This window comes from Garra rufa, chromosome 24 (assembly GCF_049309525.1).
Source record: "Garra rufa chromosome 24, GarRuf1.0, whole genome shotgun sequence".
Lineage (NCBI taxonomy): Eukaryota > Metazoa > Chordata > Actinopteri > Cypriniformes > Cyprinidae > Garra > Garra rufa.
Window position 1 is genome coordinate 31,237,026 of NC_133384.1, and position 13,311 is coordinate 31,250,336.

The following is a 13,311-nucleotide window of genomic DNA, read 5'->3' on the forward strand; positions in this document are numbered from 1 at the left end:
TATTGCTTTTTCTGGTAAAGAAATAATCTTGTCTAAATCAAATATGCACAGATCAAGTACCGTTTACAAGCGAAAAACAATTATTCTGAAGAGAGGATAATAGAGAATGGACTTTTTGTTACTTGCTATCGATAATTTTGGCTAAAAGTGATGGTTTAAAATGAAAACATCTTATTAGATTTCTTACGAACATTGAAGGACTTGAGTTGTGTGGGTTACTTATGGATTATTGTGATGTTTTTATCAGCTCTTTGGACTCTTGTTCTGACGGCACCCATTCGCTACAGAGCATCCATTGGTGAGCAAGTGACGTAATGCTACTTTTCTCCAAATCTGATGAAGAAACAAACTCATCTACATCTTGGGTGACTCATTTTTCAGCAAAGTTTCATTTTTGTCTAAACTGTTCCCTTAATGAGTTCGTTCAGCTTAATTAAAAATGCTTAACATGCTATTTAATGAAACTAAAGCTCTCTTCGGATGGCATTAGTTTTAAATGGGCGAGGTGGGATAATGTAATCATTATTAGAGCTTCTCCATGGCTTTAATCCTGTTCAAATCAGCCATGTCTGTAATTTTTTTCCACGAATAGACTGCACATTTCCATGCTGTTATATTTTACAATGTGTTTTACCATCTATAAAATAACCTGGGAAAATACCCAAAGGAATTTAGTGGTAAAAAGGATACTGAGTGAAACATCTCTCAGTGGCCCATGTCCAGTATTTTAATAATCCAAGACATATGCACATATTTAATATTTGCTGCATAGTTAATAAGCAGAGCTATACATTTTGCAATAGGTCAGTTATGATAGGCACACCTATACCAATATATACTTCTACAGTTATACTTCTATGGTTGTCCAATATGAAAATCGCATTTGGGCTTTAGCTGAATATATACAACCAAAAGCAGGTGTATTATAAAAAAAAATATACATTTTATACATTTAAATACATTTTTAAAGGGAACCCCAGGTATTAAAACTTGTATGGCTTAATATAATGTAAATAATGTGTCTTACTGAAATACAGGTGCTGGTCATATAATTAGAATATCTTCAAAAAGTTGATTTATTTCACTAATTCCATTCAAGAAGTGAAACTTGTATAATGTATACATTAATTCCACACAGACGGATACATTTCAAGTGTTTATTTCTTTTAATTTTGATGATCATAACTGACAACTAATGAAAACCCCAATTCAGTATCTCAGAAAATTAGAATATCGTGAAAAGGTTCAGTATTGAAGACACCTGGTATCACACTCTAATCAGCTAATTAACTCAAAACACCTGCAAAGGCCTTTAAATGGTCTCTCAGTCTAGTTCTGTATGCTACACAATCATGGGGAAGACTGCTGATTTGACAGTTGTCCAAAAGACGACCATTGACACCTTGCACAAGGAGGGCAAGACACAAAAGGTCATTGCAAAAGAGGCTGGCTGTTCACAGAGCTCTGTGTCCAAGCACATTAATAGAGAGGCGAAGGGAAGGAAAAGATGTGGTAGAAAAAAAAAAGTGTACAAGCAATAGGGGATAACCGCACCCTGGAGAGAATTGTGAAACAAAACCCATTCAAAAATGTGGGGGAGATTCACAAAGAGTGGACTGCAGCTAGAGTCTTGAAGAACCACTACGCACAGACGTATGCAAGACATGGGTTTCAGCTGTCGCACTCCTTGTGTCAAGCCACTCTTGAACAACAGACAGCGTCAGAAGCGTCTCGCCTGGGCTACAGACAAAAAGCACTGGACTGCTGCTGAGTGGTCCAAAGTTATGTTCTCTGATGAAAGTAAATTTTGCATTTCCTTTGGAAATCAGGGTCCCACAGTCTGGAGGAAGAGAGGAGAGGCACAGAATCCACATTGCTTGAGGTCCAGTGTAAAGTTTCCACAGTCAGTGATGGTTTGGGGTGCCATGTCATCTGCTGGTGTTGGTCCACTGTGTTTTCTGAGGTCCAAGGTCAACGCAGCTGTATACCAGGACGTTTTAGAGCACTACATGCTTCCTGCTGCTGACCAACTTTATGGAGATGCAGATTTCATTTTCCAACAGGACTTGGCACCTGCACACAATGCCAAAGCTACCAGTACCTGGTTTAAGGACCATAGTATTCCTGTTCTTAATTGGCCAGCAAACTCGCCTGACCTTAACCCCATAGAAAATCTATGGGGTACTGTGAAGAGGAAGATGCGATATGCCAGACCCAACAATGCAGAAGAGCTGAAGGCCACTATCAGAGCAACCTGGGCTCTCATAACACCTGAGCAGTGCCACAGACTGATCAACTCCTTGCCACGCTGCATTGCTTCAGTAATTCAGGCAAAAATTCATACTTTTCATGTTCATAGTTGGACAAGATTTCTAAAAATCCTTTCTTTGTATTGGTCTTAAGTAATATTCTAATTGTCTGTGATACTGAATTTAGGGTTTTCATTAGTTGTCAGTTATAATCATCAACATTAAAAGAAATAAACACTTGAAATATATCAGTCTGTGTGGAATGAATGTATACATTATACAAGTTTCACTTCTTGAATGGAATTAGTAAAATAAATCAACTTTTTGAAGATATTCTAATTATATGACCAGCACCTGTATGTAGTAGAAAAACCATTTAAAATCCACATCATTTTATAGATATTTTGGACTATAGGGGGCGCCAATATTTCAATGACGTGAAAAGGTTGCATTCTATGAGCTACTGGTGCTACAACAATGTACCATCTGGACTAAACCTAAACCCAGTGGTTCTCAATCCTGGTCCTGGGGGACCCCTGCTCTGCACATTTTGCATGTTTCCCTTATTTAACACCTGACTGAGATCATCAGCTCATGAGGAGAGAGATCCATGAACTGAACTAATCAGCTGATGATCTCAGTCAGGTGTGTTAAATAAGGGAGACATGCAAAATGTGCAGAGCAGGGGTCACCCAGGACCAGGATTGAGAACCACTGCCTAAACCTACCCGATATTATAAAGAAAGTGAATGTGACATAAAATGCATTGGCAAACATGGCGTTTTAGCTTTTTTTTTTTTGGTCTATCATCGTGAGTCATGTTTTTTGGAGACTGGTAAGATGTCCGCATCCTAAGTCCAGTTCTGTGCCGGCTAAGCTACCGAGCAAGCTTGTTATGTGCGGAAAGCGAAACATATGAAGCCGAAATCATAACCGTGTATGAAAACAATTGCAAGTGCCCTGTTTTACAGCCTCTAGTGTTCATTTCTGTTGGAAACTGCAGTGATACTTACTGGTATGTATTTCACGTCTTTTCGTCATGAGATCAGGTAGGATATATGTTAAGATGAACATGGTGCTCAAATGAACCAAAAACACACACACACACACACAAAAAAAATCAATCATCAGATCATCCCCTGAACACAGGCTCGGTGTTCATGTCCATGCACTACGCAAACCCATAAATCAATTAATTCCTATCAGGCCATCCGCTTCATTTAACCGCTGCGTTACGGCACCAAACAAAAGTGAAGGAAATCATTTTCCATAATTAGCAGTAAGCTGCTTAGCAGGGTAAAACTGGAGGCTTTTAAATTCCATCTGCCACATTCAATGTGCCTCCACAACACAGGGTCAATTTTGAGATCAATTTGCATATGCATGTACCCCATTGTTTGCATTTCAATATGATTTGATGATGCGTTACATTTGCTGGTGTTTCAGATTCACTTTGACAGTCGGTGAATGGCAAGAGCTAATAAATAATTAATCAATTCAGCCATGCTGAGAGCGTGGCATCACTCCAAAGTTTTAAAGGAGAAAGATAAAACAATTTAGAGCTCAGGGTATGGAGAGAACTAAAGAATATTCTCACCAAACTGTCAGAAGCCATTTATCAGCAAAACCCATTTAAGGCCTGGCCAGAGCAGTAGATGTAGTCTAAATACAGTATACAGTAGCTGTTTTGTTCTCAGTGCAGAGAGCTGAAGATGGTATTATTTTTTTAGTCAAGTCGGTTACAGCTGAGGTCAAAAGTTAACATTCACCTTGCAGAATCTGCAAAAAGTTAATCATTTTATGAAAATAAGAGGGATCATATAAACTGCATGTTATTTTTTATTTAGTACTGACCTGAATATGATATTTCACTTAAAAGACATTTACATATAGTCCACAAGAGAAAATAATTGTTGAATTTATAAAGATTACCCTGTTCAAATGTTTACATACACTTGATTCTTAATACTGTGTCGTTACCTGAATGATCCACAGCTGTGTTTTTTGTTTGTTTGTTTAGTGATAGTTATTTATGAGTCCCTTGTTTGTCCATTAGGTCCCACAAATTGTTTGTTTTTTCAGCATTTTTGTGTATTTGAACCCTTTCCAACAATGACTGTATGATTTTGAGATCCATCTTTTGACACTAAGGACAAATGAAAGACTCTTGTGCAACTATTACAGATGGTTCAAACGCTCAATGATGCTCCAGAAGGAAAAACCATTCATTAAGAGACGGGAGTGAAAACTTTTGAACAGAATAAGGACGTGTACATTTTTCTTATTTTGCCTAAACATCATATATTTTCCATTTAGTATTGCCCTTCAGAAGATACTTATATGTTTCCCAGAAGACGAAATAAGTTAAATTTACCATGATCTTCAAATTCAAAAGTTTTCACCCCCTGGCTGTTAATGCATCGCTTTTCCTTCTGAAGCATCATCAGTGAGCATTTGAACCTTTTGTAATAGTTGCATATGAGTTCCTCAGTTGTCCTCAGTGTGAAAAGATGCATCTCAAAATCACACAGTCATTACTGGAAAGGGTTTAAACACACAAAAACTATGAAAAACCAAAATATTTTGGGGACTAAAAGGATTTTTCTGAAGAACAGCATAAACAACTAACTTTTGAACAGGGTTATTTTTATAAATTAAACTATTATTTTCTCTTGTGGACTATATGTAAACATCTTTAATGTGAAACATCTTATTCAGGTCAGTATTAAATAAAAAATAACATGCATTTTGTATGATCCCTCTTATTTATTATTTGCTGATTCTGCAAGGTGTATGAAAACTTTTGACCTCAACTGTGAGTAATTAGCATATTTTACATATTTTATTAAAAAATTATAAACAAGTTTAGTTTTAATTGTTATATTTCATCCACTATTATTTAGAGCCTAGAATTTTGCTTTGTAAAATCATTTTTACAGTAATTTTGTTAAGTTGGTTGACATACTTTTCCAGGTTTTGCTAGTTAGTTGGTAGATGCTGTTCAATTGCTCTACAAACCAGTGTGCTCATAATTAAGATAACACATTTAAATAATATGGGAAGATGCACCAATTTTCAATATCAAGCAGCAAAACAAGTTTTGTACAGCTAAAAATAGCTGGACGCGGATAAGACCGGAAGCAACACCCATAAAGTTTACAAATGGCCGTGCACACGTTAATTTGAAAGTTTCAAACGCAGGAAAATGTACGTGTGCCAGAATCAATCCTAGCGTATACGAATACCTACGAGCTGCTATAAAACATAAAAAGCCTTTTGTTGTATTTTACATTTCACTTTCTTATCTTTATTGAGTGAACATAATCATTGTGACACGCCGCCTCGTTCTCCCTTCCTTCGGGTCGGTCAAGGGTCGTCCTGGACTTATAAGCTCAGGAAATGGGAATCTAAATTAATTCACATTCGCTCTAAGCCGAATCTTCAAAGCTGAAATGAGTTCCTATTCGCGGTGAATCTATCAATATGTAAATCAGCCGATGAGGACGGCCGGAAGAAAACGCCGCGCTGCACTGATCACTCCAAAAGAGCTCCAGATAGGACACTGATGCTCCGAGACGGAGGTGTCTTTAGTATCGACTTCAGTACTTCATTTATGCAGTACGGCGATATGAGAAAGTACCAGACTGTTTCATATATCACACTCAATCAGGGCGAGGGAAACGCTTTATGCACACAAGCGGAACGGCGCGCCATATGAGCGTGACACGCTGAATATTTCATGTCAAATTTTTTTTCGTACTGTGTTCCAAACACTCCCGGAGTGCTGTCTTCACTTTGCAGGCTGTGAAGGGAATTACTAGATGCAATTCCCATTACCGCAAAACAAACAAATAGACAAAAGGCAATAAACAAGGCTGTACTTTGATACTCAGAGCACAGCTCTGTCATTGCATTAAATAACAGTAGCTGTTATCTAACGGGTATTGTGTATAATCACTGTTGAATGAAAAGACCTACCATGTTATTTACGCAGACTGGATCAATGGCATCGACTCTATTATGCAATTAAGAACTACACTCAAGGCTAGATTCCTATAAGTAAGTTTAAGAAGACAGTCACAACAGAAACCAGTAGACAGTTCACCCTAAAATTAAAATTCTGTCATTAATTACTCACCCTCATGTCGTTCCAAACCTGTAAGGCTGTTGTTTATATTCAAAGAAAACAAAAATAATGACCTTATTGTACAATTTCATCTCTTTCTCATAGCTTCGTAAAATTACGGTTGAACCACTGATGTCACATTGACTATTTTAACAATATCCTTACTACCTTTCTAGGCCTTGAATGTTTCAGTTGCGTTGCTGTCTATGCAGGGTCAGAAAGCTCTCGGATTTCATCAATAATATCTTAATTTGTGTTCCGAAGATGATCAAAGGTCGTACAGTTTTGGAACGACATGAGGCCGAGTAATTAATGACAGAATTTTCATTTTTGAGTCAACTATCCCTTTAAAAATCCATATTTCATCACCTTTTTAGACGTCAGGTGTGTATTTAGGCAATACCACCCATGCAAAACTGCTGTACTGAATATGATAGCATGGTGCACGACTGTGGTTTAGCCATAGGCACAATTTTAAGTGATTTTTTTTTTTTTACAGTTTTACAAATATACAATTTTTAGCAAAAAAAAAAAAAAAGTATGGTATTTAAAAAAAATGCCTAAAGCATTTTTAAAGATATAATGAATTTAGGTATGCTAATGTATGCAAATGATACTCTTATGGCTGCTACACTCAAAAGTAGTTAAACCAGGTTTTACTTAAATCAGAAGTATAAAGTATTTAAAAAGCAGTCATCTATTCTGAAATAAATAACGAATTATTAAAACAAAATGTTTAAACATCCTAAATGTAGATGAGTTTGTATCTTCATCAGAACAGATTTGGAAAAATGTAGCATTCTTGCTCACCAATGGATCCTCTGCAGTCAATGGGTGCCTGACAAATTTTAATTTTATGAGAGAAATATGCACAATCCAGCACCAATTAGTAGCGCAAACAGTCTTAATTTAGCTCTAAACAAATATGTGACCCTGAACCCCAAAACCAGTCATAAAGGTCGATTTTTGAGATTTTGAGATCATGTGAAAACTGTTGCTAAGATAGGACAATATTTGTCCAAGCCAGAGATTTGAAGCTATTTGAAAATCTAAAATCTGAGAAAATCGCCTTTAAATTTGTCCAAATAAAGTTCTTAGCAATGCATATTACTAATCAAAAATTAAGTTTTGATATATTTACGGTAGGAAGTTTACAAAATATCTTCACGGAACATGATCTTTAATATCCTACAGATTTTTGACAAAAAAGAAAAATCAATCATTTTGACCCATTCCATGCATTTTCAACAACAGAGTATAGATTTTTCACTAAAAGAAATGGATTATAGATTCGAGTTATGGGTTAGAAACAATGATTAAAAGTAAAAAAAAAAACATTATTGATGCATTTGTTTCTTACAAATATGTAGCTTTTCACATCACAAGACATTAATTGATGGACTGGAGTCGTATCGATTACTTGTGGGTTATTGAGATGTTTTTATCATCTGTTTGGACCCTCATTGTGACGGCACCCATTCACGGCAGAGTATTCATTGGTAAGCAAGTGATGTAATGCTAACTTTCTCCAAATCTGTTTTGATGAAAAAACAAACTCATCTATATAGTATCTTAACTGAGGCTTACATTTTCAGCAAATATTCATTTTTGGTCAAGCTATTCCTTTAAAACCAATAAATATAATAATTTCCCCTGTCTGCCGCCTTTGATTAAACCTAATTGATGGCCTTTTAGTTTAATAAACAAATTATTATGGCTGAAATAACATTTGAGCTGTTTCATCACTGTCTGGACACACAGTGCATCTCATAACTGATGAACACTAATGAGTGAAATACTGGACGGACCATTCAGACTGTCAAGGAGAGTTCAAACTAGAGAAACAACTGTGAATAAAACTATTCTATGCATTACATTTGGCACTAATTAGGGTGAATCGCTCCATATATATCTCAGCACCTCTAGAATAAAAGGCGGTACATTTGCCCTAGAGATTAATGGTCAAAGGTTACGACTTTCAATGGCTATTAAGGGTCAAAGGTAATGGTAATTACACTCACCAATCTGTATTCAGCCACAGAATAATTATGATGTTCAGTCATTGCAGCAATTGCCTAATGAATACTTTGAATCGTTCACACATGGCTAGAGATGTAATTTATATTTTCAAAAATCTCCGCTCGGAGAGTGAAAATTGCAGTCTGAAGGGTGTGATATGCGTGTTTGTCTATTCGTTTTCCCCCTGATTTATTATTGAAAGTGTGAACAGAAATGTAAATGTCATAATATAAAGGGTGAAAAACAAACCTTCCGGCTAAAATAATGAGACATCTTGGGACTAAATCCTTCATTTCCTTCCTTTTTTATTATTTACCTGCAAAGACAGATCATGTCTATCTCAGAGTTGTGAAGTTATTATCCATATGTTTTTATGCTATTGGCTCAACAGAAGCCACAGTGTTATTCTGCCCAATAATATTTCCCACAATGCACTGCACAAATGTATTATTGAGGCTGCATCTGCCATGTGCTACTTTTATCCCTAGTGACCCTTCAGAGTTTGAGAGGCACTTAAATTCATAAAATCTTCAAGTGTTGACTGAAACCGACAGACTTATGAGAAAAACAACTTCTGCTTGTTTACTTGAACTTATTCCAATATGAATTTTGTTGAGTGCTTATGAGGCGAATGTCTTTGTTTCTAGACTATAAAGGTAGGATCACTTTTAATCTTTCTCATGGCATATTTATCTTGGGTTTGATCCGAATATGATTCTTATGGACTTTGCATTAGTGTCGATGCCAGAGTCACCGAGGGCTTCGAGTGCGGTGTCATTTTCTTTCAAATCTATTGAAAGGAAAACTCCTTATTGATCAGAACGCAACTGCACTGAGGATTAATGATAAGGAATAATGAAATATAGATTAAATGATAACTGTAGGAACGTGAAGTAGAATCCTAAAGGAACACTTTCGGAAAGAGGAAAAGAAAGAAAGAAATGTGGAGCCGAATTGACTCTCTGAGGTTTAGAGCATTGATTATATGAAATCCCAGTTTGATTATGGCGGAATGGGATTACATGGATGAAAGACTAGGAAAAGGAAATGCTGGTTGCTCAAACTGCAAATGTCCGGAATCATAGCTACATCCAGATTGATTACTCACAAGCTCACAGGAAAAGCCACAATGATTGAATTTCCATAGCAGCACTGATGGACTGTTCAAGAATTGGACAACATTGCATCTATTAAATATTTACCATTCAAAAAATTGGGATTTTTATTTAGGAAAGATGCATTTAATTGATGAAAAGTGATATTATTATTTTTTCTTTCTAGTAAATGCTTTTCTATGAACTTTCTATTCATCAACGAATCCTAAAAAAAAAGCATCATGGTTACGGAAAAATATGACATTGATAATAATAAGAAACTGAATATAGCTGCAAGCAGTGATTATTGTGGTTCAAGCGCTTTAAGGCATTTAAGCACATATGAAAAAGGACATTTAGCAAGCTTGTAACTATCTAAATATATGACTTTAAAAAGCATTTTGGGCAAATCCAGGTAAATTTTCATAGAAATATATATGTTTTTTTTTTTAACGGTTATGACCGTTACATTGCATGCTTGTTTAGAATCACCTGTCGCATGTGCTCACCAGGTTTTGTGAAGTTTTGAGCTTTCCTTTAGGCTTTATAGGATTTTGGGTGAATTTGGACAGGCCCCTTTTCTAAACGACCCCATTATAGATTCCCGAAAGGTACATTTCAAAATTTATTATATTTATTGACCTAGAGAGTCCAGGAAGGGTTGTTTTTGTGGTGATGCCATAGAACCTTTCAGTAAACAGTTCTTAAAAGAACCATTTTGATGAAAATTAAAATCTAAACAACCTTTCCCTTTCGATACTTTCACTCGTACTGCGTCGTAAGACGCTTATGGGGAAAAGCTCCTTTTCTCCTGAGACTGAAGCATTTCAATAACGCAGTGTAACTGCACGGCCATTGGTTCGTGCAGTGTTAAAGAAACGAACCAATGGCTCGGCAGCGGAGATGCACACACCTATGGCGATGATTCGCGCCCGATCGCGCCAAAAGGGGCGGAGCATCTGGCTATATAAGCGAGCATTTCGCCATAGGGAACTCAGATCCTTCTTCTTCAGCGACGACTTCTGATCTTCGCAGAGACTGACTACGCAGACTTCGCTCAAGCAAGCCTCTTCTTCGCCGTTGACGAGCCTCGCAGCGGATCTTCACTGCTCGGCGGATTGACGCTCCGGAGCTGATTCCCTGCTGCTATCCGGCGAACATCTAAAAGAGCAAATTAAAGAGCAATTTCTACGGCGTTGTTGCAAATGCCGAGGCGTTTTTGTCACTCGTGCAGAGCCCCTCTGCACGCCGCTGACACTCACGCTGAGTGCGTCTCGTGCCTGGGTCACGCCCACGCTGAGGCTGCGCTCAGTGAGACGGAATGTTCCCATTGCGGGAATATGAGTCTCACTTCCCTCCGCTCGCGGCTAGCTTTCTTTTCAGAGAGCGACGCCGCTCCTCGCGCCCTCCCGCTTACTTCCTCGCAAGAGCCTGCCAGGAAGAAGCAGCGGGGCAGGAGAGCTAAGAGCGCGGTGACAGGCGAGCTCACGCCGGCTCAGACCCCGCGTGCCTCGCCTTCACCACATGGAGAGGAATCGCCAGTTCTCTTCCTACATCCTGACCAGCGTCCCTCTGCGGCTGCGAGCGATCTGGTCTCCTTCGGAGGAAGTGAATGCGAGGATGACAGCATGTCATTGGCCGCATCTGACGCAGAGGAGTTGTCGGGCTCTTCTCATGACCCCGCCCCCTTGCCGTCTGCGCAATCCAGCGCCGGTATGGACGCCGAACTGTTCCGTGTCCTATCTAAAGCTGTCGAGGAGCTGGATCTTCAATGGTCTCCTCCTGAGGAGCCCTCTAGGAGCCGGTTGGACGAATGGTTTCTGCCGGGGCGCCGCCAGGCCCCTCGTCAGCGAGCTTCACCATTCTTCCCCGAAGTCCACGACGAAATCTCTAAGTCCTGGCGTGCTCCATATTCAGCCCGCCTCCATACTTCCTCTTCTGCTGCCCTCACTACGGTCGACGGCGCCGAGGAAAAGGGCTACGAGAAGCTGCCCCCGCTGGACGAGTCAGTTGCTGCGCACCTTTGCCCGCCCACCGCTATCGGCTGGAAGGCGAGGGCGTCACACCCGTCTAAGCCCTGCAGAACGACCTCTACCCTCGCTGGACGAGCGTATTCGTCTGCTGGACAGGCAGCCTCGGCGCTTCACTCAATGGCGGTACTCCAGGTGTACCAAGCAAAGCTCCTCCGCGGTCTGGACGAGTTGAGCCTGGACGATTCTCCGCTCAGAGAAATACGTAGCGCTACGGATTTGGCGTTACGTGCCACGAAGATGACGGCTCAGGCAATCGGGCGATCGATGGCCAGTTTAGTGGTGCTGGAGCGCCACTTGTGGCTTAACCTAACGGAGATCAAGGACGCGGATAAGGTCGCCTTCCTTGACTCCCCCATCTCGCCGACCGGCCTGTTTGGCCCAGCTGTTGAGGGTTTCGCGGAGCGCTTCACCGCGGCGCAGAAATCGTCCCAAGCCATGCAACATTTTCTGCCTAAACGCTCGAGCTCTGCAACGGCTCCTAGTCGCCCCAAGCCGGCGCCGACTCAGCAGCCTGCAAAAGCCACGCCCCCAGCTGCGCAACCAGCGCCTCAGACGGAGCTCCGTCCTCGGTCACGCCCAGCCAAGCGCTTTCCCTTCCCTAAGCGTCAGGGACCTCGGCCAAGAGTGGTGCTGGACCAGGCGCCGCCAGCGTCTTCCTGATCTCAGCAGCAGGAAGAGGGAGGGGCCAAGTCTCGCGACAGCTGGACCAGCCCCCAAAGTGCCTCTTTTCAACCCTTCTTCACTCCGTACCGTTCCGAGTGTAAGGGATCTCATGTTTGTAAACAGTATAGCTGTGACTCACGGGCCCTTTGTATCAGCGCCCTTACAGCAAACCGCTGTGATAGCGGAAAAAATAAAAAACAAACATTTTCAAGAAAAGAGCAAATTTCCTCTTCCAATGCTTTCACACAACATACAGCTGTGCGAACCATTACAGCCCCTAGCGACACGATCCGCGGCGTGGCAAGCCATCCCCGGAGTGTCAAAATGGGTTTTGGGTATAATAGAACGAGGCTATGTACTCCAGTTCGCTCGAAGACCTCCTCGCTTTCATGGTGTCATCACCACCTCAGTTCGCAGCAAAGACGCAGACGTCTTGCGCTTAGAGGTAAAGAATCTGTTGGCCAAGGGCGCCGTGGAAACGGTCCCCCCAGCACAGAGCGAGTCAGGTTTTTACAGCCGTTACTTCCTCGTTCCAAAGAAGGATGGCGGTCTACGTCCCATCCTCGATCTCAGACAGCTGAATCGCGCCCTCATGCGACGGCCGTTCAGAATGCTTACACTAAAACAGATCCTCTCGCAGATACGCAAAGGGGACTGGTTTTGTTCACTGGATCTGAAGGATGCATACTTCCACATTCAGATCGCCCCCCATCACAGGCAATTCTTGAGATTCGCCTTCGAGGGAGTGGCATATCAATATACAGTCCTTCCGTTCGGACTGTCGTTAGCCCCTCGCACGTTTACAAAGTGCATGGACGCAGCGCTTTCTCCTCTGAGACAGATGGGAATCCGCGTCCTGAACTATCTAGACGACTGGCTCATCCTAGCCCAGTCAGAAAACGAGCTAACGCACCACAGATCCTTAATCCTCAGCCACTTAGAGTGCCTAGGACTCAAGGTCAATTTTGCCAAGAGCGCACTGTCTCCCAGCCAACGCATTGCGTTCCTGGGAGCAGTTTTCGACTCACGTCAGATGAAGGCAGCAGTTGCGCCGCAGAGAGCCCAAGCCATTCGCAGGCTCGCGGCTTCCTTCAAAATAGGAGCCCTTCGCCCACTCAAGATTTTTC